The 27,127-nt window shown below is 37.3% G+C and overlaps 1 long non-coding RNA gene and 2 pseudogenes across 1 annotated transcript; 1 reads left to right on the top strand and 2 right to left on the bottom strand.

Annotated features, from left to right (window-relative positions):
• Window positions 1-1,815: 1,815 nt before the first annotated feature.
• Window positions 1,816-4,031, bottom strand: LOC120154512. Its single transcript, XR_005518884.1, has 2 exons — window positions 3,916-4,031; window positions 1,816-2,096 (listed from the first exon to the last, which is right to left on the bottom strand). It is a non-coding gene; the product is annotated as an uncharacterized LOC120154512 (long non-coding RNA).
• A 1,208-nt stretch (window positions 4,032-5,239) lies between these two features.
• Window positions 5,240-12,974, top strand: LOC120154456 (annotated as a pseudogene).
• LOC120154498 lies at window positions 12,836-20,164 on the bottom strand (annotated as a pseudogene).
• Window positions 20,165-27,127: the final 6,963 nt, after the last annotated feature.

Here is a 27,127-nt window from a genome sequence, read left to right as displayed (position 1 = left end):
TGACGGGCGTGTTAAATCAATTGCCGTTTAACTTCTTATTTTTGACAAGTAGAAGTATGACTAAATAATGCCAATCATACAAAGAAATGATATACTAATATGGACCTCATTAAGAAACCTTCTACACCTAAATAGAGGAAAGAAGTGTTCATGTTCATGTCGAAATAAGAATCTAACTACATTTGATCGATCTGCAAATTACATCAAAATGGCTGAAGCTAATACACCCCAATGAACTAACTCTACCCACTCAGATTGGAACTCCAGTAACACAAACCAGACCACCTAGAGACAAGCAGCCACCGACTTCAATCTGAGGATTCCACACTTTACTAAGCCATAGGAAGTACCACCAGAATTCGGCCTGGAATTCCCGATAACCTGGGATTTAAATAGCGATCCCGATCGTGATGTGTGTGATACAGCATAGTGGTGTCCTCTGAAACGTTATTATATGACAGCGATACCCGTAATCCCCGCAATAGCACCCTCTGTGTTCGCAATCGCGACAAACGCGACCGCTATTTGAATCCCTTTCGGTAACCGCCAGCCATCAAACAACACACCACCAGCTAACAGACAATGCACCAGAGGCCAAAACAAAAAACCAACCATTCTCAAAAAGCGAAAATACAACCTGTTGAACAAATACTCCCATCCACCTTTCAACTTGCCTCAAAATCAACGGGGGAATCTCACAGCTTTCTCACGATCCCCTAACTCAACATGAAATGCTCGACTTGGCACAAACATGGAACCCTTTATCTTCTACTTTAGATGATGAGAAGAGGAAGACAAATACTTGAAATGTTTCTTTTGGAGAATGTTTCAACGACACCGAAGAATCATCTCACCATTCCCATTGCATCATGTTATAAACACTGCTCATTTATCTAGGAAAAAAAACCGTATGGCATTTCTCGTGGAATGCAAAGAGGCAATCATGGCATCATAATGGCAAATAAACATCATGCTCATCCTCTTCGTGCATTAAAGTCAGATTCATCTTTAACATGGATGCCAACTTGAATTTGGATCCATTTAAGACAGTTTTAGAAGAAGTCAAATGATCGGTCAAACGTGCCAAGTCAGTGGTTTAACGTATCACGTCAACATTTTGTTACTATACTAATGACTATTAACGGCGAGTGACGATTTGTTATAAATCAATAATATAGTGACCGATTTGTTATAATCAATAATGTTAGTGACCGATTTGTACTTTTGAAACTTAAGTGAAAAAAAACAAAAACTTACTCAAACATAATGACTACTTGTGTAGTTTGCCCTATATAATTAGAATCATTCAATAATGTAACAAACACTGGACAGGGTCAAATATCTACCAAAAAAACACACGCATAAACGTTCCATAGGCGAGTCAAGTTGGTCCCCATTATACATAAAACCATGTGGAACTCATTAAACTAGGAATGTCAACGGGACGGATTTTGCTCCCTCATCCCCGTCCCCAAAATAAATCTCCGTCTCCGCCCCCGCCCCGTTTCCCGTTGGGTTTTTTATCGGGACGCCCCGTTGGAGATTGTTTTTGCCCCGTCCCCGAACCCAACCCAAAATGTTGTACCCGTACCTGAACCCGATTACTGTATGCAAATTATTTACAAAAATTGGCATAATTTATGTATTGTTTAAGGATGGTTAATCAAATTTCAAAGTAGTTTGCTGTTGGTGTTAGATAATCCATAATCAAACCTGCTGAAGTAATTGTGAATTAAAAGTCCATTTTAAAGTTTCCAGTCTGCTACATTGTGTAATTTTGCAGAGATTAGACGACTAGCTATTAAATTCAATAAAATTAAAAGACCACATCAAATCATATTAGCAATCATTCACGTCAAAGTAGTAATGTTGACAAAGAAATATAGTGATTCCTCAACCAATAGTTCCAAACATCACAATTTCCATATCACAATTTACCTCATCCAACAGTTCCAAACATCACAATTTCCAACAGTTCCAAACATCATTCCCAGTCTTCTTTTGAATGCTAGCACCAACACCATGGGACTCTGCTGTATCAGATTCCTCATTCCTCTGCAGTTGAATCATACTGATGCAACAACGGCAAAAGGTACCTAAACATCCAAATGACACAAGTTATCAAGTAATAAAGGATTATAGAAGTAACTTATATGATTGCTACAATGTCATTCTCATATACATCCAGTAGAAATAGTTTTTACATCCAGCATAAAAACAGAAAAATCCTAATAAATGTATAATAATAGGAAAAGATGGAGAAAGTAGTGACACCAAAAAGACTCCGACATTCACAGCTAAACTGCCTAAGACTCCAAGCCAGTAAATAAATCTTCATACCAACCATGCTCATAAGAACAAAATAAAGTGATCAGTGTTTGAAGCAAAAGATCAATACAGCAAGGAGAAAAGGTATAATAGGCAATGCTACAGGTTGAGACAGGAAGCAGAGCAGAAGCAGGACAATTTGAAAATCTTAAAATAATTGCATAACCTTAACAAAATGTAAATATAACCTCCAACTGACAGTCAAAATGCATAAATAAATCTTATATCACAAGTTTGAGCCTCAAGAGGGATAGTACTTGGTCACGTCTTCTTATACATGACTGCAAAGGTTTGGTCTGGAAGAGATTTTAAGCTTGTTACAAGCTTACCAGGTCATGAAGCGAAAGTCACCGCTTCAGATATTAACGAAGATGGGAGATATATTGTGACAGTCTCTCATGATCGAACTATAAAGCTATGGACTGTCGGTAACATTGAAAAGGAAAATGATATGGATTTCGACTGAGGACCGTTGATTTGGTAGATCTTGAAATAACCTTATTTGGAGAAGTTTAGTAGGTGGTTTATCTGGTACTACTGTTGAATATAATTTTGAATTCAGATTAAAACAATAATTGTTTAGGGAGCAAACCATGTATCAAAATACTGAAGTGCGTTTAGGATTCTACAATGGCATTATTTTAATGCGACGTAAAAAAAAATGCATAAATAAAACCTAGCTGATACAAATCGAAATATAATCTTTTCCTTTTTCATTTCAAAAAACGACTGAAATGCCATGCCATCAATGTACTCCAATTCTAAGCAAAGAAAAAAATATATATTCATAATTAAAATGATCAATTCCTTCGTAATTTCCACTAACCAAGCAAAGAAAAAAAAATTAACTCAAGAGATACTGAAATAAGAGCTTAAAATAAAACTGTATAAACAGGCAGTCAACCACATGCATACTAGGCGTATAGAGACATAAATTCGAAGAATTAGAAACACTATTCATAATAAAAGAAAATTTAATTGTTCAAAATTTTTAAAACTCTCAGCGAAAAAACCATAGCATTCGAAAATTGTAAAAAATAAAGCGAAAAAAGGTACCTCATTTTTCATAAACATGAATCCAACATTCACAGCTAAACAATTGAGATAGGAAGCAGACCAGAAGCAGGAAAATTTGAAAATCTTAAAACAATTGCATAACCTTAACAAAATGAAAACCTAAATACGAGAAATAAATACAAAACCTAGTATCATATAATAAATCTTGCTTTAGCTCAAATTAACCGACCAATGAAAAGCAGTGCTCTTCTAGAATCCTAAATTTTGGGCATGGAGTGGGTTTCAGTTGTTTCCATGAAACAGAGAAGTTTAAACTTTCAAAAGGAAAAATTATCCATTACTTTAACGACAAGCATATTTTCAAAGTCCCAGAGATTAAATTCGATTCAAAATCCCCTCAAAATATAATTAATCAAAAAATCAACCGTGACTACTAGATTCAGAACCAAAATTAAAGGAAACTGAGAAGATAAGGATAGAAATACACAACCCTATCGAAAGTAACAAAACCGAAAATCAAATAGCAGAATCGAATGTATAGAAAAGTAAACACATAAAGGAAGAACGAACCTGACGACTGACGTTACCGGGCGCAATTTGTTGATGAAAGGAATATTTCTTGATAGTGAGAAAATTGGATCCGGAGAGTGGAGAACGAAGAGAGCAGCCGCAGATAAGAGTGTAAAGTGAGGATCGGGTGAGAACTGAGAAACCTAGGTTAAATCATTTAAATATAAAAAATAATAAATAATAAAATATTATATATATATATATATATATAATCGGGTCGGGTCGGAGTGGGGATAACTTGCCCCGATATTGAAACCGAACTCGAAAAAATCCCGAAAAAAATCCTAATATCCGACCCGACATGAAAATTTTCAAACCCGACACGAACTTTGTCGGGTTTCGAGTTTCCTGTCAGGTTCGGGTCGTTCTGTCATTCCTGAATTAAACTTATAATTATATGTCAAAAGTCATAGCTTAGGCAGGCAGCCGCCACCTTTGCACCACCACACTGGGAACTGACATCGGTATATTTTGTGCATGATCTTTTTAAGGGTGAAAAAGGTTAACACTTCAATATATTCTAGTGACTGTAATGGTAGTAAAACTAACATGGAATTTTTATGATGCAATCGGTGTTGGATCTATTAAGGCGTGAGGGTAGGCTAATATTTACTTTAAAATTTATTCTTTTAGATATTATTTATTTTATTGTGTTTACTTTAAAATTATTTTTGTGTTTATTCTTTATATATTATATTGTATGATCTCCATTTGTTTATGTTTGTCAAGGCTTTGCATATGAAATGAAAGTATCATCTTACCAAAAGAAAAATAAATAATATAAAATTTAGTTCAAATAAATAATATAAATTAGTTCAAATATTTGTGGGAGTGAGATTAAATTAATCTACTTAAAAACAGAAGGTAAATTTGGATTGATCTTACGATAAAGAAAATAAATTGGTTAATTTAATAATAATAATATTGTAATTATATTAACACTTTTAAAGTTTATTGTCATAATCTAATCATGTTAATAATAAAGCTAAATAATGGTTTGTGAAACTAAGCAATGTATTAATTTTTCAGATTTTATTGATAATTAAAAAATATTTTATTTAGCACGAACCAATTTATTTCAATAGTTAAAAAAATCGTTATTGTTTTTAAAAGTTAGAATAGCTTGATCGTTCATTATGAAATTGAGAAATATTCATTCAAGCTTAACCATATGAGTTTTCGACGAAAGCCAACAATGGAGAAATATTCATTCAAGCTTAACCATTTCTAGTTCTATAAATACTTCATAGTATTTCCTTGCTTATTCCCTCAAATTAATATTCAGTTTAGGCATCGTGGACACAACTTAACCTCTTTCGAACCCATGGCTGCTTTTCGTGAAGATTTTAGTGACGATTATTTTCTACTGGACCCAGAAAAGGCAAGTTTGTTTGATCTTCTTAGCCTACTTTTGTCACATCAAATGGAAAACAGAAGATTCATTAAGTCCCGAGGGAGCCAACGTCAAAGCTTTCGTCATCGATAGACCGCCTTCGTCCCGGTTCTTGTTCAGAAACTCCTCATTTGGGCAACGACACCTATGGCCTTTATAGGGGATACCATCGAGCTGTGGCTAAATCTTTTATCTGTTAACGGTGGCCTCTATCATCTCCTAATAAATCTTGCAACAGGTAAACTATATCAATGGGATGACCTGCCTTTGCCTGTATTCTTTAATATAATCAATCTTCGATTGCATTAAACCCCATGTTATTGCATGAAGTTGAGTTTGAAGGATTCTGAGACTTGGTTTTATGGTGCAGGGAAAATAGAATGGCCTAAGAGATCATCGGCGATATTTACATCGTGCATAGGAAATGCTGATATTCGCTCTGGATTAGATCAAAACATTAAAGCAAGTGACGCAAAATACAAAGCGTCGCTGACTATAATGGCTTCCAAGATTTCCTATGAGAATGAAGTCTTCATTGAAACCAAAGTCACTCAACTTTGCATGGATTTGTTAAAAAGCTAAATGTACTTTTCAACCCAACAACAATGGAGAATTGATTTTTTTACTTTAAATAAAAAATTATTTAATTTAAAATAAAATAAGAGTGATTATCTAAATATTATGAAATTTATAAATAAAAATATAATAAAAGTAATTTACATATCATTTCTCCTGGTAATAAAAATAAATTTTCTAATATAACAAGTGTTGACGAAAACGGGTAAAGAAAACGAAAGAACACGAGAATTTTACGAGGTTCGGCAATGTGCTTACGTCCTCGGTGCCTAGGCGGCGCTAGAATTTTATTCAAATAATGTTTTAGGTCTAGGTTACATCTCTATTTATAATAGAAAACCCTGGTACATAATTACAAAATCAACCCTGTACCGTACCGCGGGGGCTGCGCCCCCGCACCCCCAACCCACATAATTTGTAACCCCACAACGAGACTTTCTTTGTAAGGACAGTTGATGTTCGCTCACTCCGCTCCATCTCCTGTCCTCTTTACTGGTATATTTATGAGCCATACCTAACAAATCTCCACCTTGGCGAATATCCTGCCCCTTGGAAACTTCAATGTGGGTTGGGTTACCTTGCTTCTTTAACAACTCGAAACATTCAACAAGTCCAAGCAATGCTTGAACTTGTCTGTCGTAACTGGCTTGGTGAACATATCAGCGCATTCTCATCAGTATGTACCTTCTGAAACAAAACCTCTCCAGATGCAACCAACTCTCTGATCTTGTGGAACCTTACATCAATATGTTTAGTTCTAGCACGATACACCTGATTCTTAGCCAAGTGAATAACACTTTGATTATCACAAAGCAACTGAACTCCACCTTGTTGAACACCAAACTCCTTCACTAAACCAGTAAGCCATAAAGCTTCTTTTGCAGCTTCAGTTGTAGATAGTGCCACGACAGATTGAACAGTAGACTTCCAGCAAATAGGCCCTCCACCAAGAGTAAACACATACCCTGTCGTAGATCTTCTATTATCCAAGTCACCTGCATAATCTGAATCCACATATGCTACAACCAAAGGATTATCCCGCTGACTCCCAAAAACAATTCCATGTCCCACATTACCCTTTAAGTACCGAAAGATCCACTTGACTGCATCCCAATGTTGCTTACCAGGTTTAGACATGTACTTACAAACTTGACTAACAGCATGAGCTAAATCAGGACGAGTACATACCATCGCATACATCAAGCAGCCAACATCATTAGAATACGGAACCTTTGCCATATTTTCAGCTTCCTTATATGTCTTAGGGCACTGTTCTGATGAGAGCTTAAAGTGATTCGCCAATGGAGTGCTAACTGGTTTCGCGCTGCTCATCGCAAACCTTTCTAGCATTTTCTCAACATAACCCCGTTGAGATAGCCGCAGTTTCCTTGAGTCTCTGTCCCTGCAAATTTCCATTCCAAGAATTTTCTTTGCAGCACCTAAATCTTTCATATCAAATTCCTGACTCAATAAAGTTTTCAAACCGATAACATCATCCATGTTCTTCGCAGCAATCAACATATCATCAACATACAGTAATAGAAAAATAAAAGAACCATCATCAAGGCTCTTAACATAGACACAACAATCATACTCACATCGGTTGTAGCCAATCTTGATCATATAGAAGTCAAACCGTTTATACCACTGTCTCGGAGACTGTTTTAACCCGTACAAAGATTTCTTCAATCTGCAAACTAAATGCTCATTTCCAGGTTGAGTGAAACCTTCAGGTTGCCGCATGTAGATCTGCTCCTCTAAATCACCATGCAAAAAAGCAGTTTTAACATCCATCTGCTCTAAATGCAAATCCCAACTAGCCACCATGCAAGTACTGCTCAGATTGAAGTGTGCCTGACCACAGGAGAAAAGATTTCATCATAATCAACTCCTTTCTGCTGTGAAAAACCCTTCGCTACCAAACGAGCCTTGAACTTCTCCCCCTCTTTTTCTGTTACTGCTGGTTTCTTCTTATACACCCATTTGCAACCAATCGGCTTCTTACCCTCAGGAAGGGGAACTAACTCCCATGTGCGATTGTGATTCAAAGACTCCATCTCCTCAACCATGGCTGCCATCCACTTGTCGTTTTCCTGACTAGTAACGGCATCATGAAAAGTAACTGGATCATCACTGCTAACAGTAAGTGCAAAAGATACCAAGTCTTCAAAACCCAATATGTTCGGAGGCTTTATATTCGTCCGTCTCACCCTGTCTCTGGCGAGACTATAATCCTGCAAATCATCCGTAGTGGAACCACCAGAAGTCGGTTGAGAAGTTTCTGGTTTCTCAACTGGAAACTGCTCGAAATCTACCACTGTCGTGTCTTGCTTCTGCTGCAACATAGACTGTTCATTAAAAACGACATCTCTACTAATCACAACTTTCTTCGCAACTGGATCCCAGAACTTGAATCCTTTGACACCTTTCTTGTAACCCAGAAAAATGCACTCCTTCGATTTTGCATCAAGTTTGGATCTCATCAGCAGGTACATGCACATAAGCAGGACAACTAAAAATCCGTAAGTTATCAAAACTAACATCATGACCAGTCCATACCTCTTCTGCAACTTTCCCAGCCAGTGATGCCCTTGGCGATCTGTTGATAAGGTAACACGCCATGTTAACAGCCTCAGCCCAGAAGTGTTTGGGAAGCCCCGCATTCAACCGCAAACATCTGGCTCTTTCATTCAACGACCTGTTCATTCGTTCCGCAACACCATTCTGTTGTGGTGTCTTGCGCACTGTAAAATGCCTCTGAATCCCATGCTCCTTACAGAATTGTAGGAACTGTGAATCTGTGTACTCCGTACCATTGTCAGACCACAAACACTTGATTTTTCGTCCTGTTTGGTTTTCTACCTCAGCTTTCCACAGCTTGAACTTCTAAAAAACTTCAGATTTCTGTTTCAAAAAATACACCCAAACTTTCCGTGAAAAATCATCAATAAAAGTAACATAGTACCTAGATCCACCCAAAGACGATGTCGTGGAAGGCCCCCATACATCAGAATGCACATAATCAAGAATCCCTTGAGTTGTGTGCTTCGCAGTCTTGAAACGGACTTTAGTCTGTTTACCAAGAACACAATACTTGCAAAAATCGAGCTTACAGCTTTTGACACCATGCAACAAGTTTCTCTTGTGTAATTCTGCCATACCACGTTCACTAGAATGAGCAAGGCGTATATGCCACAATTTTGTCGTATCATCACAGGACTCAACAGAGTGAACTCCACCTGCAACGGTACTCCCTAACAATCTGTAGATATTCCCTGCAGTCATCTTGCCTTTCATCACAGTCAATGCTCCTTTAACAATCCGAATGGTTTCCCTATCCTCGTCAGCCTTAGGGATAAAACCATTCTTGTGCAAAGTGCCCAAGGAAATCAAATTCTTCTTCAAGTCTGGGATATGTCGAACACCACTCAACGTCCGAACGGAGCCATCGTGCATCTTAATTCTGACATCACCAATACCAACAATATTGCAACATCGATCATCACCCAAATAAACCGAACCAGAATTAACCGGCCTGTACGTCGAAAACCATTCCCTATTTGGCGTGATGTGATAAGAACATCCAGAATCAAGAATCCAAGCATCCGTCAATTGTGTCGTTGAAATAGAAAGCATATCACCCTCACTGCAATCAGAAGTATCATCCTCGACCACGTTCACAGACTTGGATGAGCCATCACGCTTCTCATCAGTCTGCTTTTTCAACTTCGGACAGTCTCGCTTCATATGTCCCGCCTCCTTGCACTTGTAACAGTGAATCGTCTTATTATCCCTGGATTTGGATCTGGAATTCCGCTTCCCGGACCCTGGCTTCCGTCCACGATCTCGATTACCCTTGACATATAAGCTATCGGCTTGAGAGCTTTCCCCTGCATTCTGCTTCCGCTGGTTGTGAGCCAACAAGGCTGCAGTAATCTCCTCAACGTTGATAGTCTCTTCCCATATGTAAGAGTAGTCACCATGTGTTCGTAAGAGGAAGGCAACGAACACAACAGAATCATCGCTCTGTCTTCATCCTCAATTTTCACATCAAGCCGAGCCAGATCAGAAACGATTTGATTGAAGACATTCACGTGTTGCGCCAAATCGTGATCGTCCTGCATCTTCAGCCCATACAGCCGCTGCTTCAGATACAGTTTTGTCGTTAAGGATTTGGACATAAACTGACTTTCCAACTTCCTCCAAATTTCGTCTGGAGACGATAGATGCATGACGTGATACATGACCTCGTCCGCCAAGCATAATCGTATGGTTCCTGCCGCTCGCTGCTACAATTCTTCCCAATCTTCCTCATCCATCGACGCCGGCTTTGTAGGTCGCAAAGCCTTCAAGATCCCTTGCTGCGCCAATAGATCCTTCACCCTCGTTTGCCATAATCCGAAGTTACCCTGACCATCGAATTTCGCGACTTCGAATTTGCTCCTGACATCTGATACCAATTGTTGACGAAAACGGGTAAAGAAAACGAAAGAACACGAGAATTTTACGAGGTTCGGCAATGTGCTTACGTCCTCGGTGCCTAGGCGGCGCTAGAATTTTATTCAAATGATGTTTTAGGTCTAGGTTACATCTCTATTTATAATAGAAAACCCTGGTACATAATTACAAAATCAACCCTGTACCGTACCGCGGGGGCTGCGCCCCCGCACCCACAACCCACATAATTTGTAACCCCACAACGAGACTTTCTTTGTAAGGACAGTTGATGTTCGCTTCGCTCACTCCGCTCCATCTCCTGTCCTCTTTACTGGTATATTTATGAGCCATACCTAACAACAAGTTTGGCAATATATATTATATGACAAATTTTTTAAAAATAATTACATTATACAACAAGTTTCATAGGATAATATGATCTTGAATATGTTTTCTTCCTCCAAGTCTTCTGTTTTTTTAGTGACTATTATCAATTTTATTAGTTTAGTTATTATAATATTGTATTTTTATTTAATTTTTTTATCAAATTAGTCTAAATATAATAGAATAATAACGCCAATATTTTTTATTTTATCATTTTCTTTTTAGTATCAAAATTTTTAAAATATATAAAACAATTAAATTATCCTTATTATAACATTGAAATAAACTTTTATCTATAAACTTCAATATTATGTTATATTTGGGCTAATTTAATAAAAAAATTAAAATTATAAAAATAAAGGATTGAAATAATTAAAATCTTAGGGTGCGTTTGGTTCACGGAATGTAAAATTACCAGTGGGAATGTAAGATTACCGTGTTTGGTTAAAGGAATAAAAGATTATTGGAATGTATATTTGACCAAATTGTCCTTATTATATATATATTTTTTTAACAAGTTGGAAAATATTTATATATTTTCTTTAAAAAATTTAAATTCATAAAATTTATATAAATTTTTTACAAAATTGAAAATATAAAAAGGTTTAATGAAAGGGTAAAATTTTATTTTAACCCTTGAACTTCATATAAAATTTTAATTATAGATTTTTTTGTAAATCTAAAATAGTTTAAGGATAAATTTGTAATTTAACATTCGTAGAATTTTTATTATTCAATGACAGAAGAATGATATTTTTTTAAAAAAATTAAGGGCATTTTAATCCAAAACGCTAGTAATTCAATAATACTTAAAGAAAGGGAGGTAATGACATTTCCGATAATATACTCCAAAAAATCCACTATTGGTAATCTTAGATTATCGGGAATGAGATTCTCGGGCTAACCGGGGAATGTGGACGCCCCCCTTAGAGCCCACTAGCAATGCCGCTTATAGCCTTTCGTTCTTGACTATACCATAACCAATCAAATTAAAGCTAATTAAATTGGTCAAACATTAATTAAAGTAAAGTATATTAAAGTAGTATATATACACTAAATGAGGTGAGAGTCCACATTTGAACTAATGCATTCTTATTATTCAATTGAAAACGTTATATAAACATTCATTCTGAATTGTAAAAACGCTGATCATTTTGATTCATACAGATTACAAAAAAAGTGATTCCACCCAAGCGTTCATCCTCCAAGACAAGCAAATCCCAACTTGTTCGTGGTTGCCTTCAGAGGCACCAGTCCCATTCGACAGCAACGACTGGCGAACCGACGCCGATCTTTCCTGGTGCAAGCTTAAAGCCATGGGTAACGCCAGGGCCCATAGTGGTTTCATGCAAGCTTTTGGCTTGCAAAAGAACAATAGGTGGCCCAGGATATCGAACAAGACAACAATGCCCAACACCAATTTGCTTACTACACTCTCAGAGAGAAGCTGAGGGAGTTTTTGAAAGAGAACGAAGAAGCCAAGTTCATATTGACTGGTCACAGTTTGGGTGGGGCATTAGCAATCTTGTTTCCTTCGGTGCTAATGTTGCATGGGGAGAAATGGTTGTTGGACAAATTGGACGGGTTTACACCTTTGGGCAACCCAGGGTCGGTGACGCCAGGTTTGGGGAATACATGAAGGAAAATATGAATAAATTTGACGTCAAATACTTCAGATATGTTTACAGCAATGACATGGTCCCTGGGGTTCCTTACGATGATAAAAACACCTTGTTTAAGCATTTTGGACCTTGCCACTTCTTCAACAGTTTCTACTTTGGCAAGGTAAGCCCGAAATACGGTTTCTAACATGTTTAATCTATCTATTTATCTGTCTATTTATATTTACGACTTCCATGGTGAAGATTTTACCGGAGGAACCGAACAAGAATTACTTCTCTTTGCTATGGGTGATACCGAAGATGGTGAACGCAGTTTGGGAGCTTATTAGGGGCTTCAGTTTGCCCTACATACATGGTCCAGACTACAAGGAAGGTTTCTGAGAATCTTGAGGGTAGCCGGATTACTAATGCCGAGATTTTCAGCTCATTCCCCTCAGGATTATGTTAATTCAACTCGATTGAGAACCTTTTCGGATCATCAGCTACGAGAACACGAACTTATAAGAGATTGATGACAACAATGAAGATTTTCATAAAGTTGATTGTTGGTAAATAGGAATGACTACAAGCACATATTCCATTAATATATATATATGTATCAGCAATGTTTGGTGAAAACAGATTTGTAACCTATTTGAACTCTTCAATTCCATCACTTGTAAGAATGAATGTAAAAGTGATAACTGGTACGTAGTTTCATTTCCATTTCCATGGAAACTGCCATATTGTAAAGTAAAATAAAAAAGAAGTCCTTTGACACCATATTAGTTCATCATCTCTCTGAAATATGTAGGAAGAACGGTCACCCTCGACTTAAATTCACCATGGAACTGTCTGTGTTCGTCGCAAGCATCGCTTCTTAGCTCCTTGTTGCATACTCGTCATCTCCATGTTCTGTGGTAGTCAAACAATGCAAGCAAAGATTTCAGAATGGCACTGATTGCCTAGTTCTATTCAAGTTTTCTAATCATTCAAGTCAATTATAATTGCTAATTGAATAATCATTTTAAGGAGTTCCATACCGTACATTATAATAACAGTGTGGTTTTATATGAGAGATTCATACCATACCATACGATCCATACCAGTGAAGTGAAACAAGAATGACAATGTGATGGATAAAAACATAATGAATATGACAGGAAATCTATGGAACTTGGTGAAGAACGATGGTGCTTATTGATATTTGAGTAGGCATCAAATAAATTGTAATCGAATAAAAGAGATGGAAAAGGAAATTTCCCGGCACCTGATTTTTCTGTAATTTCATCATTTGTGCACGCAGCAAGCAACCAAGAATAGTGAATGAGAAAGCAAGCATGTGTTTGCCATAGCCCATAATTAGAAATACCAAGAAGAACTGAATGCACTTGAACAAACAAGGGAAAGAACATACATGTCTCTTCTCCAATTCTTGGTTCTCCTCTTTTAGCTTTGCAATTTCTCCAACTCCGTTGTGTAAGCCTAGTTGAGAAGCAAAAAGGGTAAAGAGATTTAACAAAGATGGTTTCATTCATTCTCATATGAGTTATGATAGAGCTTTAAAAATGCTCCATTACCTTTTAAGGTGTAACAAAGATCTTTAAAACCAGGGTTCAAATTAAAAATGATTTCTCGATGTACAACAGTCGTAGTACTAAATTGTGTGCCTCTAAGATGAATTAAAGAAGCATAAAGATGGAAACATTTGATGGAATGAAGAACATGTTCACCTGCTTGCGAGCTCGTGATCCAGCAGCGGATTCTCGGTTCTTGATCATTCTTCTCTGCCTCCTCTCAGCAACCTTTTCCACAGTACCGGATTTCCTAGCTCTCAAAGTCCCGTTAAACACATGTGAAACTGAGGAAGTATCTCCACAACTATTCCTAATCCCATCTGATGAAAGCTGGCTAGCAGGTGATCCAGTGGAAACATAAACTGCCCCACCTAAACCAACCATACCAATCCCCCCACCCTGAACAAGACCATTGATTAGTCCTTTTCCATATTCCAACCCATGTTGCTTAGGAAGAATTGGTTGCCTCTGCTGCTGTTGCTGCTTTGATCTAACTCCATTAACATTCAAAGGCAAATTGGAAGGCTGAATACCAATTTGATTACCACCATTAGAAAGCCAGTTCCCCATCAAATTTGGACCTCTTGTTCCTTGTTGAAACTCAATCCCAAAACCAGAAAATTGAGTATTATCCTCTCGAACCACACCAGCCCTCACCAAAAACTCTTCCAAAGTAATCTCCCCTAGAGTTTGCCGTCTCTGTGGCATATTATCATTAACTCGACTTCCAATCTTCTCGTCTTTCCCTGTTGAAATTGTTGAAAAGTATTCTCAATCACCGAAAGGTGATAATAAAGAAAGAAAAAAAAAATCCACCGAAAGTGGAAATTGCTTTAGGTGGCAGAAAATGTTGAATTTTAGACAATGGTAGAATCATAATTTAGCCATTATAATTTAGGGTATTTACAAATTAGTCCTTAGGTTTCAACTATAAATACCCTAGCTCATTTAGCTTCAAAATTATCCCAAAGCATTCTAGCTTTCTTCCAATACTAGAGAGAATTTAGAGAGTTTCTTGAGAGTTGTTTTCTCTTTTTTTTTATCGAGAGAGAATTATCATTGTTTTCTCCTTGGTAGATCGAGAGAGGTTGTAATTCCTATTTTCTCATAGTGAAATTCTTCTACCGTTTCCCGTGGTTTTTACCCTATGTAATTTAGGGGTTTTCCACGTAAATTTTGTGTCTCTTTTTATCTTCATTTTTATTTTCTCAAATTATCAGTTGCGATTTTTCTCTATCCGATAGCCGTCTTCCGCAACAATTGGTATCCGAGCTAGATTAGAGTGTGTAATATCTGCTTATTGTCTTTGTGGTTGCCACCAAAAGGTGGATCCTCCAATAAGAAAGTAAGAAGTTATTACTTTGAAGGTTCCAGCGAACTATTCACGATAGTGAAATAGTGGGAGCTATCCGTAGAAGAAGCTATGGCAACGGAATTTGATATTAAAAAATTCAATGGAAGAAATTTCTCATTGTGGAAATTGAAGATGAAGGCCATCCTAAGGAAAGATGGTGTCTAGCGGCTATCAATGAAAGGCCGGTGGATTTCACAGATGACATCAAATGGAACGAGATAGACAAGAATGCTATGGAAAACTTTCATCTAGCATTAGCAGATGAAGTATTGTCAAGTATCGAGGAGAAGAAGACAGCTAAGGAGATATGTAATCATCTCATCAAATTGTACGAGGCCACATCGCTGCACAATAAAATTTTCCTTAAGAGGAAATTGTACACTCTCCGTATGCCAGAATCTACTTCAGTGACGGAGCACTTAAATACACTGAACACCTTATTTTCTCAGCTTACATCCTTAAGCTGTAAAATAGGAGAACAAGAACGTGCTGAACTTCTACTTCAAAGTCTACCGGATTCGTACGATCAACTCATCATCAACTTGACAAACAGTAATGTCACCAGTCTAGTCTTCGATGACGTTGCAGCTGCTGTTCTACAAGAAGAAAATTGGCACAAGAACAAGGAAGACAGACAAGTAAATCTGCAACAAGCAGAAGCGTTGACAACGATGAGAGGGAGATCAACAGAACGTGGCCAAACCAGCAGTCATAAACATGGTATATCGAAGTCGAGGAGCAAGAAGAATTTAAAGTGCTACCACTGTGGAAAGAAGGGTCACTTGAAGAAGGATTGTTGGAGTCTAAATAAAAACTCCAATCCACAAGGTAATACCGCAAACACTTCAGATGATGGAGATGTTCTATGCTGTGAAGCGTCAACCACCGTGGAAGGCAGAAAATTTTTTGCAGATATATGGCTCATTGATTCGGGAGCGACATATCACATGACCTCAAGAAGAGAATGGTTCCATCATTATGAACCTATCTCAGGAGGATCTGTGTATAGTTGCAATGATCATGCCTTAGAGATCGTTGGTATGAGAACCATCAAATTGAAAATGTATGATGGAACAATTAAAGTTGTTCGAGATGTACGGCACGTGAAAGGCCTGAAGAAAAATTTATTATCCTACGGATTGTTGGATAATAATGCAAGCAAGATTGAGACACGGAAAGGAATCATGAAGGTGTTCCGTGGAGCACTTGTGGTGCTAAAAGGCGAAAAGATAGCAGCAAACTTGTACATGCTGAAGGGAGAGACTTTGCTAGAAGCAGAAGCCTCTGTTGCCTCATGTAGTTCAAATTCGGCAATGCTATGGCATCATAAACTTGGACACATGTCAGAACAAGGAATGAAAGTCCTTGTGGAGCAAAAGCTACTTCCAGGCTTAACAAAGGTATCAATTCCTTTGTGTGAGCATTGCATAACAAGTAAGCAGCACCGGTTGAAATTCAACACATCAAATTCTAGAGGCAAAAATGTTCTAGAATTGGTTCACTCTGACGTATGGCAAGCACCAGTAACGTCCCTAGGTGGAGCAAAATACTTTGTCTCATTTATTGATGACTACTCCAGGAGATGTTGGGTGCACCCTATTAAGAAGAAGTTAGACGTGCTTTCAACTTTCAAAACTTCAAAGCGCGGGTGGAACTTGATTATGGAAATAAGATCAAGTGTTTCAGAACAGATAACGGTGGAGAATACACAAGTAAAGAATTTGATGACTTTTGCAGGAAAGAAGGCATCAAAATACAGTTCACAGTGGCGAACACTCCTCAACAAATGGAGTGGCAGAGCGGATGAACAGAACCTTGTTAGAAAGAACAAGAGCAATGTTGAGGGACGCAGGCCTAGAAAAATCATTCTGGGCAGAAGCAGTCAATACCGCCTGTTATTTGGTGAATCGAGCTCCATCAACTGCAATAGAGCTGAAGACACCAATGGAGATGTGGAATGATAAACCAGTTGATTATTCAAACCTCCATATATTTGAAAGTATTGTGTACGTGATGTACAACGCCCAAGAAATTTCAAAGCTGGATCCAAAATCCAGGAAATGCAAATTCTTGGGGTATGCTGATGGAGTAAAGGGGTATCGCTTGTGGGATCCCACTGCCCGCAAAGTGATCATTAGCAGGGATGTTATCTTTGTAGAAGATAAGCTACAAAGAAAAGAAGACGATGATAACGCTGAAAAGTCAGAGACTACTCAGATACATGTGGAAAAAGAGTTTGAAGAAGGAGATTCTTCTGAAGCAGAACCAGCACATGATGAACAAGAACCAGAGAGTTCTGAAGCTCCAACAACTCGTCAATCAGATCGTGTGAGAAGACGTCCCAATTGGCACTCAGATTATGTTATAGAAGGTAATATTGCATACTGCCTTTTAACAGAGGACGGTGAGCCATCAACATACCAGGAGGCAATAAACAGCTCAGATGCTTCACTGTGGATGATGGCGATGCAAGAAGAAATCGAATCCCTTCATAAAAATAATACATGGGACCTTGTGCCACTACCACAAGGAAGGAAGCCAATTGGTAACAAATGAGTCTTCAAAATCAAGCGAAATGGTGACGATCAAGTTGAGAGGTATCGTGCAAGACTGGTGGTCAAAGGATATGCTCAAAAAGAAGGTATTGATTTCAAAGAAATATTTTCTCCTGTGGTTCGACTAACAACAGTTCGAGTAGTTTTGGCAATGTGTGCTACATTGGACTTACATCTAGATCAGCTAGATGTTAAAACAACTTTTCTTCATGGAAATGTTGAAGAAGAGATTTATATGCTCCAACCTGAAGGTTTTGAAGAAGAAGAAAAGAAGAACTTGGTTTGCAGGTTGAACAAATCTCTGTACGGTCTAAACCATGCGCCGAGGTGTTGGTATAAGAGATTTGATTCCTTCATTATGTGCATTGGATACAACAAACTTAATACAGACCCTTGTGCTTATTTCAAGAGGTCTGGTGATAACGATTTTGTTATATTGCTGTTGTATGTGGATGACATGTTGGTTGCAGGACCCAACAAAGATATATTGAAGAATTGAAGGCACAACTGGCTAGGTAATTTGAAATGAAGGACTTGGGATCAGCAAACAAGATTCTAGGGATGCAAATTCACCGAGACAAAAGCAATAGGAAGATTTGGCTTTCACAAAAGAATTACTTGAATAAAATCTTGTCACGATTTAGCATGCAAGATTGTAAGCCAATTTCTACCCCTCTTCCTATTAACTTCAAATTATCCTCCAGTATGAGTCCTAGCAGTGAAGAAGAGAGGATGGAGATGTCTCGAGTACCGTATGCATCAGCAGTGGGAAGTTTAATGTTCGCTATGATATGCACAAGACCAGACATTGCACAACCAGTGGGAGTGGTTAGTCGGTACATGGCGAATCCAGGCAAAGAGCATTGGAATACAGTAAAGGGGATCCTGAGATACATCAAAGGGACCTCAAATGTTGCATTATGTTACAGAGGATCAAACTTACTAATCAATGGGTATGTAGATTCTGACTATGCAGGGGATTTGGATAAAAGCAAATCTACTACAGGATATGTGTTCAAAGTTGCTGGTGGAGCTGTAAGCTGGGTTTCAAAATTACAGTCAGTTGTGGCTACATCCACAACATAGGCAGAATATGTAGCAGTTACACAAGCCAGTAAAGAAGCAATTTGGTTGAAGATGCTATTGGAGGAGCTTGGGCACAATCAAGAGTATGTCTCTCTGTTTTGTGACAGTCAAAGCGCTTTGCATCTAGCAAGGAATCCAGCATTTCATTCAAGGACAAAGCACATACGAGTTCAATATCATTTCATTCGTGAAAAAGTGGAAGAAGGGACGATAGATATACAGAAGATCCATACCAAAGACAACATAGCAGATTTCATGATGAAGGCGATCAACGTTGATAAATTTACTTGGTGTCGATCCTCTTGTGGCCTGTCAGAGACGTAAGTAACATGAAGGTACAAGGTAGAAAGAATGATGTGAAGATATGATTGTTCCAATCAAATCTTCAAGTGGGAGATTGTTGAAAAGTCTTCTCAATCACCGAAAGGTGATAATAAAGAAAGAAAAAAAAAATCCACCGAAAGTGGAAATTGCTTTAGGTGGCAGAAAATGTTGAATTTTAGACAATGGTAGAATCATAATTTAGCCATTGTAATTTAGGGTATTTACAAATTAGTCTTAGGTTTCAACTATAAATACCCTAGCTCATTTAGCTTCAAAATTATCCCAAAGCATTCTAGCTTTCTTCCAATACTAGAGAGAATTTAGAGAGTTTCTTGAGAGTTATTTTCTCTTTTTTTTTATCGAGAGAGAATTATCATTGTTTTCTCCTTGGTAGATCGAGAGAGGTTGCAATTCCTATTTTCTCATAGTGAAATTCTTCTACCGTTGCCCGTGGTTTTTACCCTATGTAATTTAGGGGTTTTCCACGTAAATTTTGTCTCTTTTTTTATCTTCATTTTTATTTTCTCAAATTATCAATTACGATTTTGCTCTATCCGATAACCGTCTTCCACAACAGAAATATCTTTCCAAACTTCATCTAAAGTTTTTTGGCTGAGTGTCCTTGGCAAAGTCAAAGACCCTTGCTTTTGCAACCCTCCATTTGCCTCTGTGCCAACGCTGCAAGAAGCCATTGTTTGAGTTTCTTCAACACTCCAAAGGTTCTTCAACAACTCATCCATGTTCATTGACCCGAAATCCTTACCTATTCCACCCATTGTGCTTTGGAGCTCATCAAAGGTTAGAGAATAGATTGATGGCTGTCTACTTATCGGATAATTCCCAGGCGGTTTATTACCACCTTCGCCGGCGTCAACTGACGGCGGTTGGTTACTTCCAAAGTTGTTGAAGTTCATGTTAGTACCCCAAATAAAATCTGGATAAAATAGTGTGAACAAAATGGCTATATAACCATAACTGGAAACATTAACTATCCCTATATAATTATATTTGGAAACCTGTTCCATATTTGGGATGTACACGTTTTCGATAAAACTCAACAATCAAGACATCAAAACAAAAACTATTTGATCTTTATCGGTTTTAACTAAGAAAATAAATAAAAAATAAAAACATTTCTTTTTTACAGAAGAAAAACAGCTTTGTTTCTTGTCATCAAGTGTTGGTAGAATCTAACATTTTGACGTGTTTAAACAACACCTAAGGTTTCGACATAACAAAGTTGAACTTGAACCCCCAAAATATGATATCTGAGCTTAATGAAAAAAATAAGCTTTTTAATGACAGTTTTTTTTAACGTACCAAATAATTGAAAGACAACGGAAAAGATCCGAATCCCACTAAACCCAAAATATGTTAATCATAAATAGTACAAGTTAGTTTGATTAATTAAATTAAAAATAACTTATAAAAAAATAATAAAACAAAGCTGAAGGGTGTTTTGTTTTTTAAAATTTCTGAATCTTAGGGGGAACTCCAAGTGTCCCTTTGTCTAAAACCTTCTAATCTGTAAATATATTTTTTAATAATTTTCTGGGGCAGTTTGATTCGGGTACGGGTACGGGGACGTGGACAAATGGACAAGAGCAGGCAATTGACCATTGAACAATCTATAATGAGGATAATCTGGACCACCCACGTCGCACAAGAGGAACGGTGTAGATGGTCTGAATATTTTTGGTTTTGGAAGAAGTGGCATTCAAGTGGCTTGGACTTGGATAGTGACGAGATATCAATGCTAAAGCATCAATGGCGCACGCGTTGCTAAGAGCAGAAGCATCAAACATCGAATGAACTGATAAAACTAAACATACACTACATATTTAGTACTTGAACTATCAATTTTTTAAAATTATATCTAAAATTTAATTTTTATTTTATTTTAATATCTCATTTAAAATTAATGGTAAGATTTGAAATAAATTTGAAAGTTTAGATACTAAAACGGATCAAATTTAATAGTTTAAGTACTAAATGTATAATTTATTCTAAAATTAAAGGTAGTTATATGTAATTTCTTGATCAAATTTAAGGTTAAAATTAAAGCAAAATTTTGATTGAGCACATGTAATCAACTTGAAATAGTTTCATATCATATGTGTTAAATAGATAAAATGAATTAATTTTGGGTTCAATTAATTTGGATGGGATGAATCTACGATCTAATTTTTTTTAACAATGAGAATTGTGTAACACCCTAGACCAGTACGGCACACAGTCGATCGATCTAAGGTGCTACACAGAACCACCAGAATGACTGACCAACACCTTACACTTTTCTTATACCATAAAACGATCATTTCCATAAATAAAACATTTATGAAATAATATAATTTAAAACTTTAAACTGGGGAGCTCCCAAAATAAATATTTACAATCAAAATATTACAGACTGACTCTTAATAAAATTTACGACTCAACTGATACAATAAGGTTTAAAAAAATATACATGCCCTTCAAAACTGCTGAGACATACTCTGAATCTGCAATGGGTCTGGACCTTGATCTATCTACTACTCCTCAAACTCTCAATCTACAGACCTGCCCATGAAAAACATTCCGAAGGACTAACAACTTAAACATACTAAAAGTTTGTCACTGAAATGCTCAAGCTATCAAGTCTATTGCTATTTGGTCTACTGGTCTATTCTATTATGCTTTAGTGACTATACGAGTATACCCACTCTCTATTATATGGTAGACATCATGGTGCGAATGAGGGTTTTGCATCTCGGAGCTCACACACCCCTCTAGTCTACCGAGAATGTGGCCCTTAGAATCTCTGCATCGGACACCACACTCTCGACTAGCCCACTCCTTGAGTGTCGGACCTTGCGCCCCAAACTAGTCAGCTTAAAGTGTCGTGCGCACTCCCTAAGGATATCCGAACTGAATATACTTTCAACTCTGCTATCTTTTCTAAAAGAACTCGGGTGTTCTGGTCGTTTTACCAAGCATTCAAACAAGGCTAGTTTTATTTCACCCTATTATATTCTCATTTCTACATTTGAATTAAACATCATTAATGTTCTCACTTGAAGTCTTATGTGAGGAAATATTGAAGTGTTAGGGTACCTTGAGTCTAATTTCCTTAAAAACTTACCTTTTTGCCCAAAACAGACTAAAAGTGTCGATACTAGCCCAAGAATGTGGATACTCCTGTAAAAGTTTTCGATACTTGATGAGTGTTCAGAATCGTTAATATATGCTAGTTATTTTTTTGATTTTATGGAATTATTGCTGCTGATTTGGTCGTGTTGTGCTTGTTTTCGTGCAGGTCCTTACTTTCTAGAATTAGTGACAAAATGGGCGCATTCTGTATTTTTTTATTATTTGGTTTAGGCTGGAGATATGGGCACGACGCGATTTGACGTGGCAGTTTCTAGAAGGTCCAGTCAGTGGCGGTTTCTAGAAGACTTCGTCAGCACGCCTCCTGTAAGATGGACGAGCAAAGTTGCATTAGGAGGCTAGTTTAAAGTTTGAGTTTAGGGGAAAAAAATAATTGTCTTTAGGATTATTTTTATTTTATTTTCTTTGTTTATCCTTAGGCTTTGAGAGGTTATAAATACCCACTTGGGGTAAGCCTAAACTCATAACTCAAATTACAATCTTCTTTTCTCTCTAGTTTTATAAAAGCTTTCTCTTTTTACTTTTCAAGTTTTTTTCATTTTTTCTTTTATTTTCAAGTTTTGTTTTTAATATGCTAAGTATGACTTTTGTCATGCTTAGCTAAATTTTTCATAAGCCGAGAGCTGAAGCGATGACTCAATTCCAACGGGAGAATTGAAACAAGCCCTTAATATCTTCAGAATATCTCTCTCAATTTCTGCGCTTATTTTTCAAAATCAAAGATTGACTTTGGTCAAGAGGTTGTTGTAATTAAATGTGTGGGAGGAATATTCGGCTTATAGAAAGCAAATTCGACTTCCTGTGAACAAACTTGGCGAGATGGCTTCTCTAAGAGGGAATTGAGATCAGAATTGACGGTTATTGAAACAACAATCTGAGTCGATCACCACGAACTTAAACGGTGATTGATCTATGACAATTGATGTTGATTAGATCAATTTTCGAAGCTGGAATCAAAGATTTCCTTGGGTATTCTATATACAAGATAGAGTCACAGGGATTGTCCTTATAGACAAAGTAACCGACGTGAATCCCGAAGGGAAAATCTAATTTAATGATCAAAAGGAAATTGAGTCAAAGCAAGGCTTGAGGCTATTTTTATCGTATTTAATCACAATTTTATTCTCTTATTTTTACTTAAATTACTTTTATTTATTTAATCTCTTTGTTATTTAAATATATTTTTACCAAACCCCCCATTTAATACTTTCACGCTACATAAATTAAGAATTTTCTAAGTCCCTGTGGATTCGAATCTTACTTCTCTATATTGAAATTTCCTTATTTATTATCTGAGAAGAAGGAATTTTATTTTGACATCGAAACGAAAATTGTCAAATTGGCACCATTGTCGGGTACTTTACCAAAGTTACTAATTTTTTGTTTGCTTCTGATTTATGACCAGGACTAATCTGGGCGCATTAGTGGAGTACGACCCAGAGATCGAAGCCAAAGCTAGGAGACTCCACGCACAGACACTTCGGGAAAGAATGAGACATCAAACAAGTCCAGAAGAAGAATCAAATTCAGGTGAATCCGTTAATACAATTCCGATGGCCGATCCTACTATTCGGGAGTTAGCCGTGGCACCTACTGATCAAGTGCCTTTGTGCATTGATTTACCCCAAGGAAGAACTCCGTACCAGTTAAAAACTGACCTTATTCATCTCCTCCCTACATTCCGCGGATTGCCAAACAAGAATCCTCACAAACATCTCATGGAATTTCATATGGTCTGTACCAGCATGAGACCACAGGGAGTAACCGAGGATCAAATCAAACTTAGAGCTTTTCCTTTTTTCTTAGTCGATTCGGCTAATGAGTGGTTATTTTATCTTCCCCCTAATTCTATTACTACATGGGCTCATATGACTCGTCTTTTTCGTGATAGGTTTTTCCCTGTGGCGAAAGTAAGTGAACTGCGAAGGAAAATACTTGGAATCAAGCAGCTTGATGGAGAGTCACTTTACGACTACTGGGAGCGGTTTAAGAAGTTATGTTCTAGTTGCCTACAACATGGGTTAACTAAAAAAATACTCCTTCAATACTTTTATGAAGGATTATCTTCACTGGAAATGAAGATGATCGATTCTGCCAGTGGCAGAGTCTTGGTGAATATGACTCCTACTGAGGCTAGGGATTTAATCTCCACAATGGCCGCAAACTCCCAAAAATTTCACACAAATAATGAACCTCCTCGAAGGGTTCATGAGGTAAGTTCATCTTCCATCAAAAATAAGATATATAAGTTAACTGAAATCGTCAACTCTCTTGTTGCAGGAAAGACATGACCAAACAGATTATGTGGAATATGTGCATTACCTGATCATCCGATAGACGGTTGTCCAATGATTCAAGATGATGCAGCAGCTTAAGTCAATGCAGTCGGGAACTTTCCAGGACCTCCCCAAAGAGCTTACAATCCCTACGACAATACATACAACCCAGTATGGAGGGATCATCCAAATTTCGGTTATGCTCAGAACTCAAGACCAAATCAAGGTTATCAAGCAAGGCCACCTCCACAACCATAACAGCCACAAAAGACATCACTAGAGTCAATTGTCAAGAGGTTAGCACTTCTTAGGAAAAATTCTAGACTCGTACTGAAGCCCACTTTTAAGAGATGGACAAACAGATAAGCCAACTGGCTTAAACCGTAGGCCGCTTAGAATCACGAGGTAAACTTCCATCCCAAACTGAGGTAAATCCAATGGAAAATGTCAGCGCTATCACTCTTTAGAGTGGTACAGTAGTGGTGCCACCTGTTCCAAAAGATGAAGCAATCCAAAAAGGGAAGAAGACTGATGATTCATGATCCCATATGAAGAATGACGAAGAAAAAATGGATGATACAACGCCATCTCCCTATGACGTGCCACCACCTTTTTCATCAAGGTTAGTTAAAAAGGATAAACAAGCTGAGGAAAATGAAATACTAGACGTATTTCGGAAGGTCAAATCAATATACCTCTCCTTGAGGTTATCCGAAAGGTTTCAAGATATGCCTGGTTTTTAAGGATCTTTGTATAACAAAGAGGAAGCTTACCGGGAATGAAAAGGTAAATCTAGGCGAACATGTCTCAGCTGCATTCCAACAAAAGTTACCACCAAAATTAAAAGACCAAGGTATGTTCGTAATACCCTGTAAAATTGGTAAAGTTGGGATAAAACGAGCCATGTGTGATCTTGGTGCTTCTATTAATGTAATACCTCTCTCTGTTTACAATATGATTTCTAACGAGCCTTTGAAGGATACGAGGTTATCAATTCAGCTTGCCGACAGATCTATAATCTATCCGAAAGGACTCTTAGAGAATGTACTGGTGGAGGTAAACAATAGGGATGGCAAACGGGTACAAATTCGTGGATTCCGCCCCGCAACCGCTCCAATTGGGGCGGGGATGGGTATAATTTTGGTGGGAAGTGGGCGGGTGTGGATTTAGAAAGTAGTACCCGTTGCGGGTAATGGGTTTGAGACCTTACCTGCCCTGCATCCGCCTCGTATCCGCTCGCCCCACATCCGCCCGCCCAGTTAAATATCCATTAAATTTTGGACCATTATGAATTTAGGTGTAATTTTAGAGACTAATTTATAAATTTGAATATTGTATAAGATATAAGTTGTTATTTAACCAAATATTAGGGATAAGTTAAGTTTATGCATAAATTGTTTTCCTTTCAAACCTCTTATTAGTCATTACTGCACCGATCTTTCAAGTTTCAAACCTCTTATCTCCACTCTCCACTTTCTATCTCAGGTATGTTTTCCTTTTGAAGGTTGTGGCCTTGATTGCTTTCTTTCAATCAGCTAGTCTAACAAATTTCCTTAATCTTTTCTCTTTTCCTTTATGAATTTGTAAATTGATTAACTTCTTTTATGAGTTTTGATTTGGAATTTAGATTAAAGCGGGTTATAGAAAGAAAGCATGGGAGTCGCATCCTGACTTGTTTCCAGTTTAAAGAAATCCATCATTGTAGACTGGCGTTTTAAGTCGTTTACTATCTAAATTATGGTACTTCTTCTGGAGGTTTTATTCTGGATGAGAGCCAACATACTGGAAAACAAGTAGCGAATACAGTAAGACCATTAAGTCTTTCCACTTAGTTTAGTTTTCCTATCACACCTGAACCTTAATTTTTCTTCTTCTTCTGGGAACACTTGAATGAGATAATATTTGGGTATTTTTAATCATGTATTATGCAATTTAGAAATAATTCAATTGTGTTTACGGTTGTGACTCACAACCAAATTTACTGCTTTTCTTACTGTTAACATATAAATAGAGGATTAAATGAATGTTCTACCCATATCTTTCACATTTATTTATGATAAGTAAATGCATTAAAGAGCTGTTATTTTAAAAGGTCTTAAATCATCTTAGTTTGCTTCGACAAAACTTAAATGTTCTCAGGTTTTGTTTTGGTTAAATTCAATGATATTTTCTCATGATTTTGATGGAATAGTTGAGTTCAAAGAATCATTGTTGTTACGGGTAGTGGGTGGTAGGTATGAGGATGGATTTGAGAATGTACCCGCGTGGGCGGGTGTGGATTTGAAATTTTTTACCCATCATGGGTGGTGGATTGAAAAATATTAGGTGGGTATGGGGATGGGGTATCCGCACCCGACCCGCCCGTTTACCATCCCTAGTAAACAACTTAATATTTCATGCTGATTTTTATGTAATTGACATGGAGAATGATCACACCAATACTTCGTCTGATATTCTATTGGGGCGTCCCTTTCTAAGTACTGCGCACACAAAGATTGACGT

Source organism: Hibiscus syriacus, unplaced genomic scaffold, assembly GCF_006381635.1.
Source record: "Hibiscus syriacus cultivar Baekdansim isolate YM2019G1 unplaced genomic scaffold, ASM638163v2 tig00111131_pilon, whole genome shotgun sequence".
In the NCBI taxonomy this organism is placed as follows: Eukaryota; Viridiplantae; Streptophyta; class Magnoliopsida; order Malvales; family Malvaceae; genus Hibiscus; species Hibiscus syriacus.
Note: the sequence above shows the minus strand (reverse complement) of the source record. Positions and strands in the feature narration are given on the sequence as shown.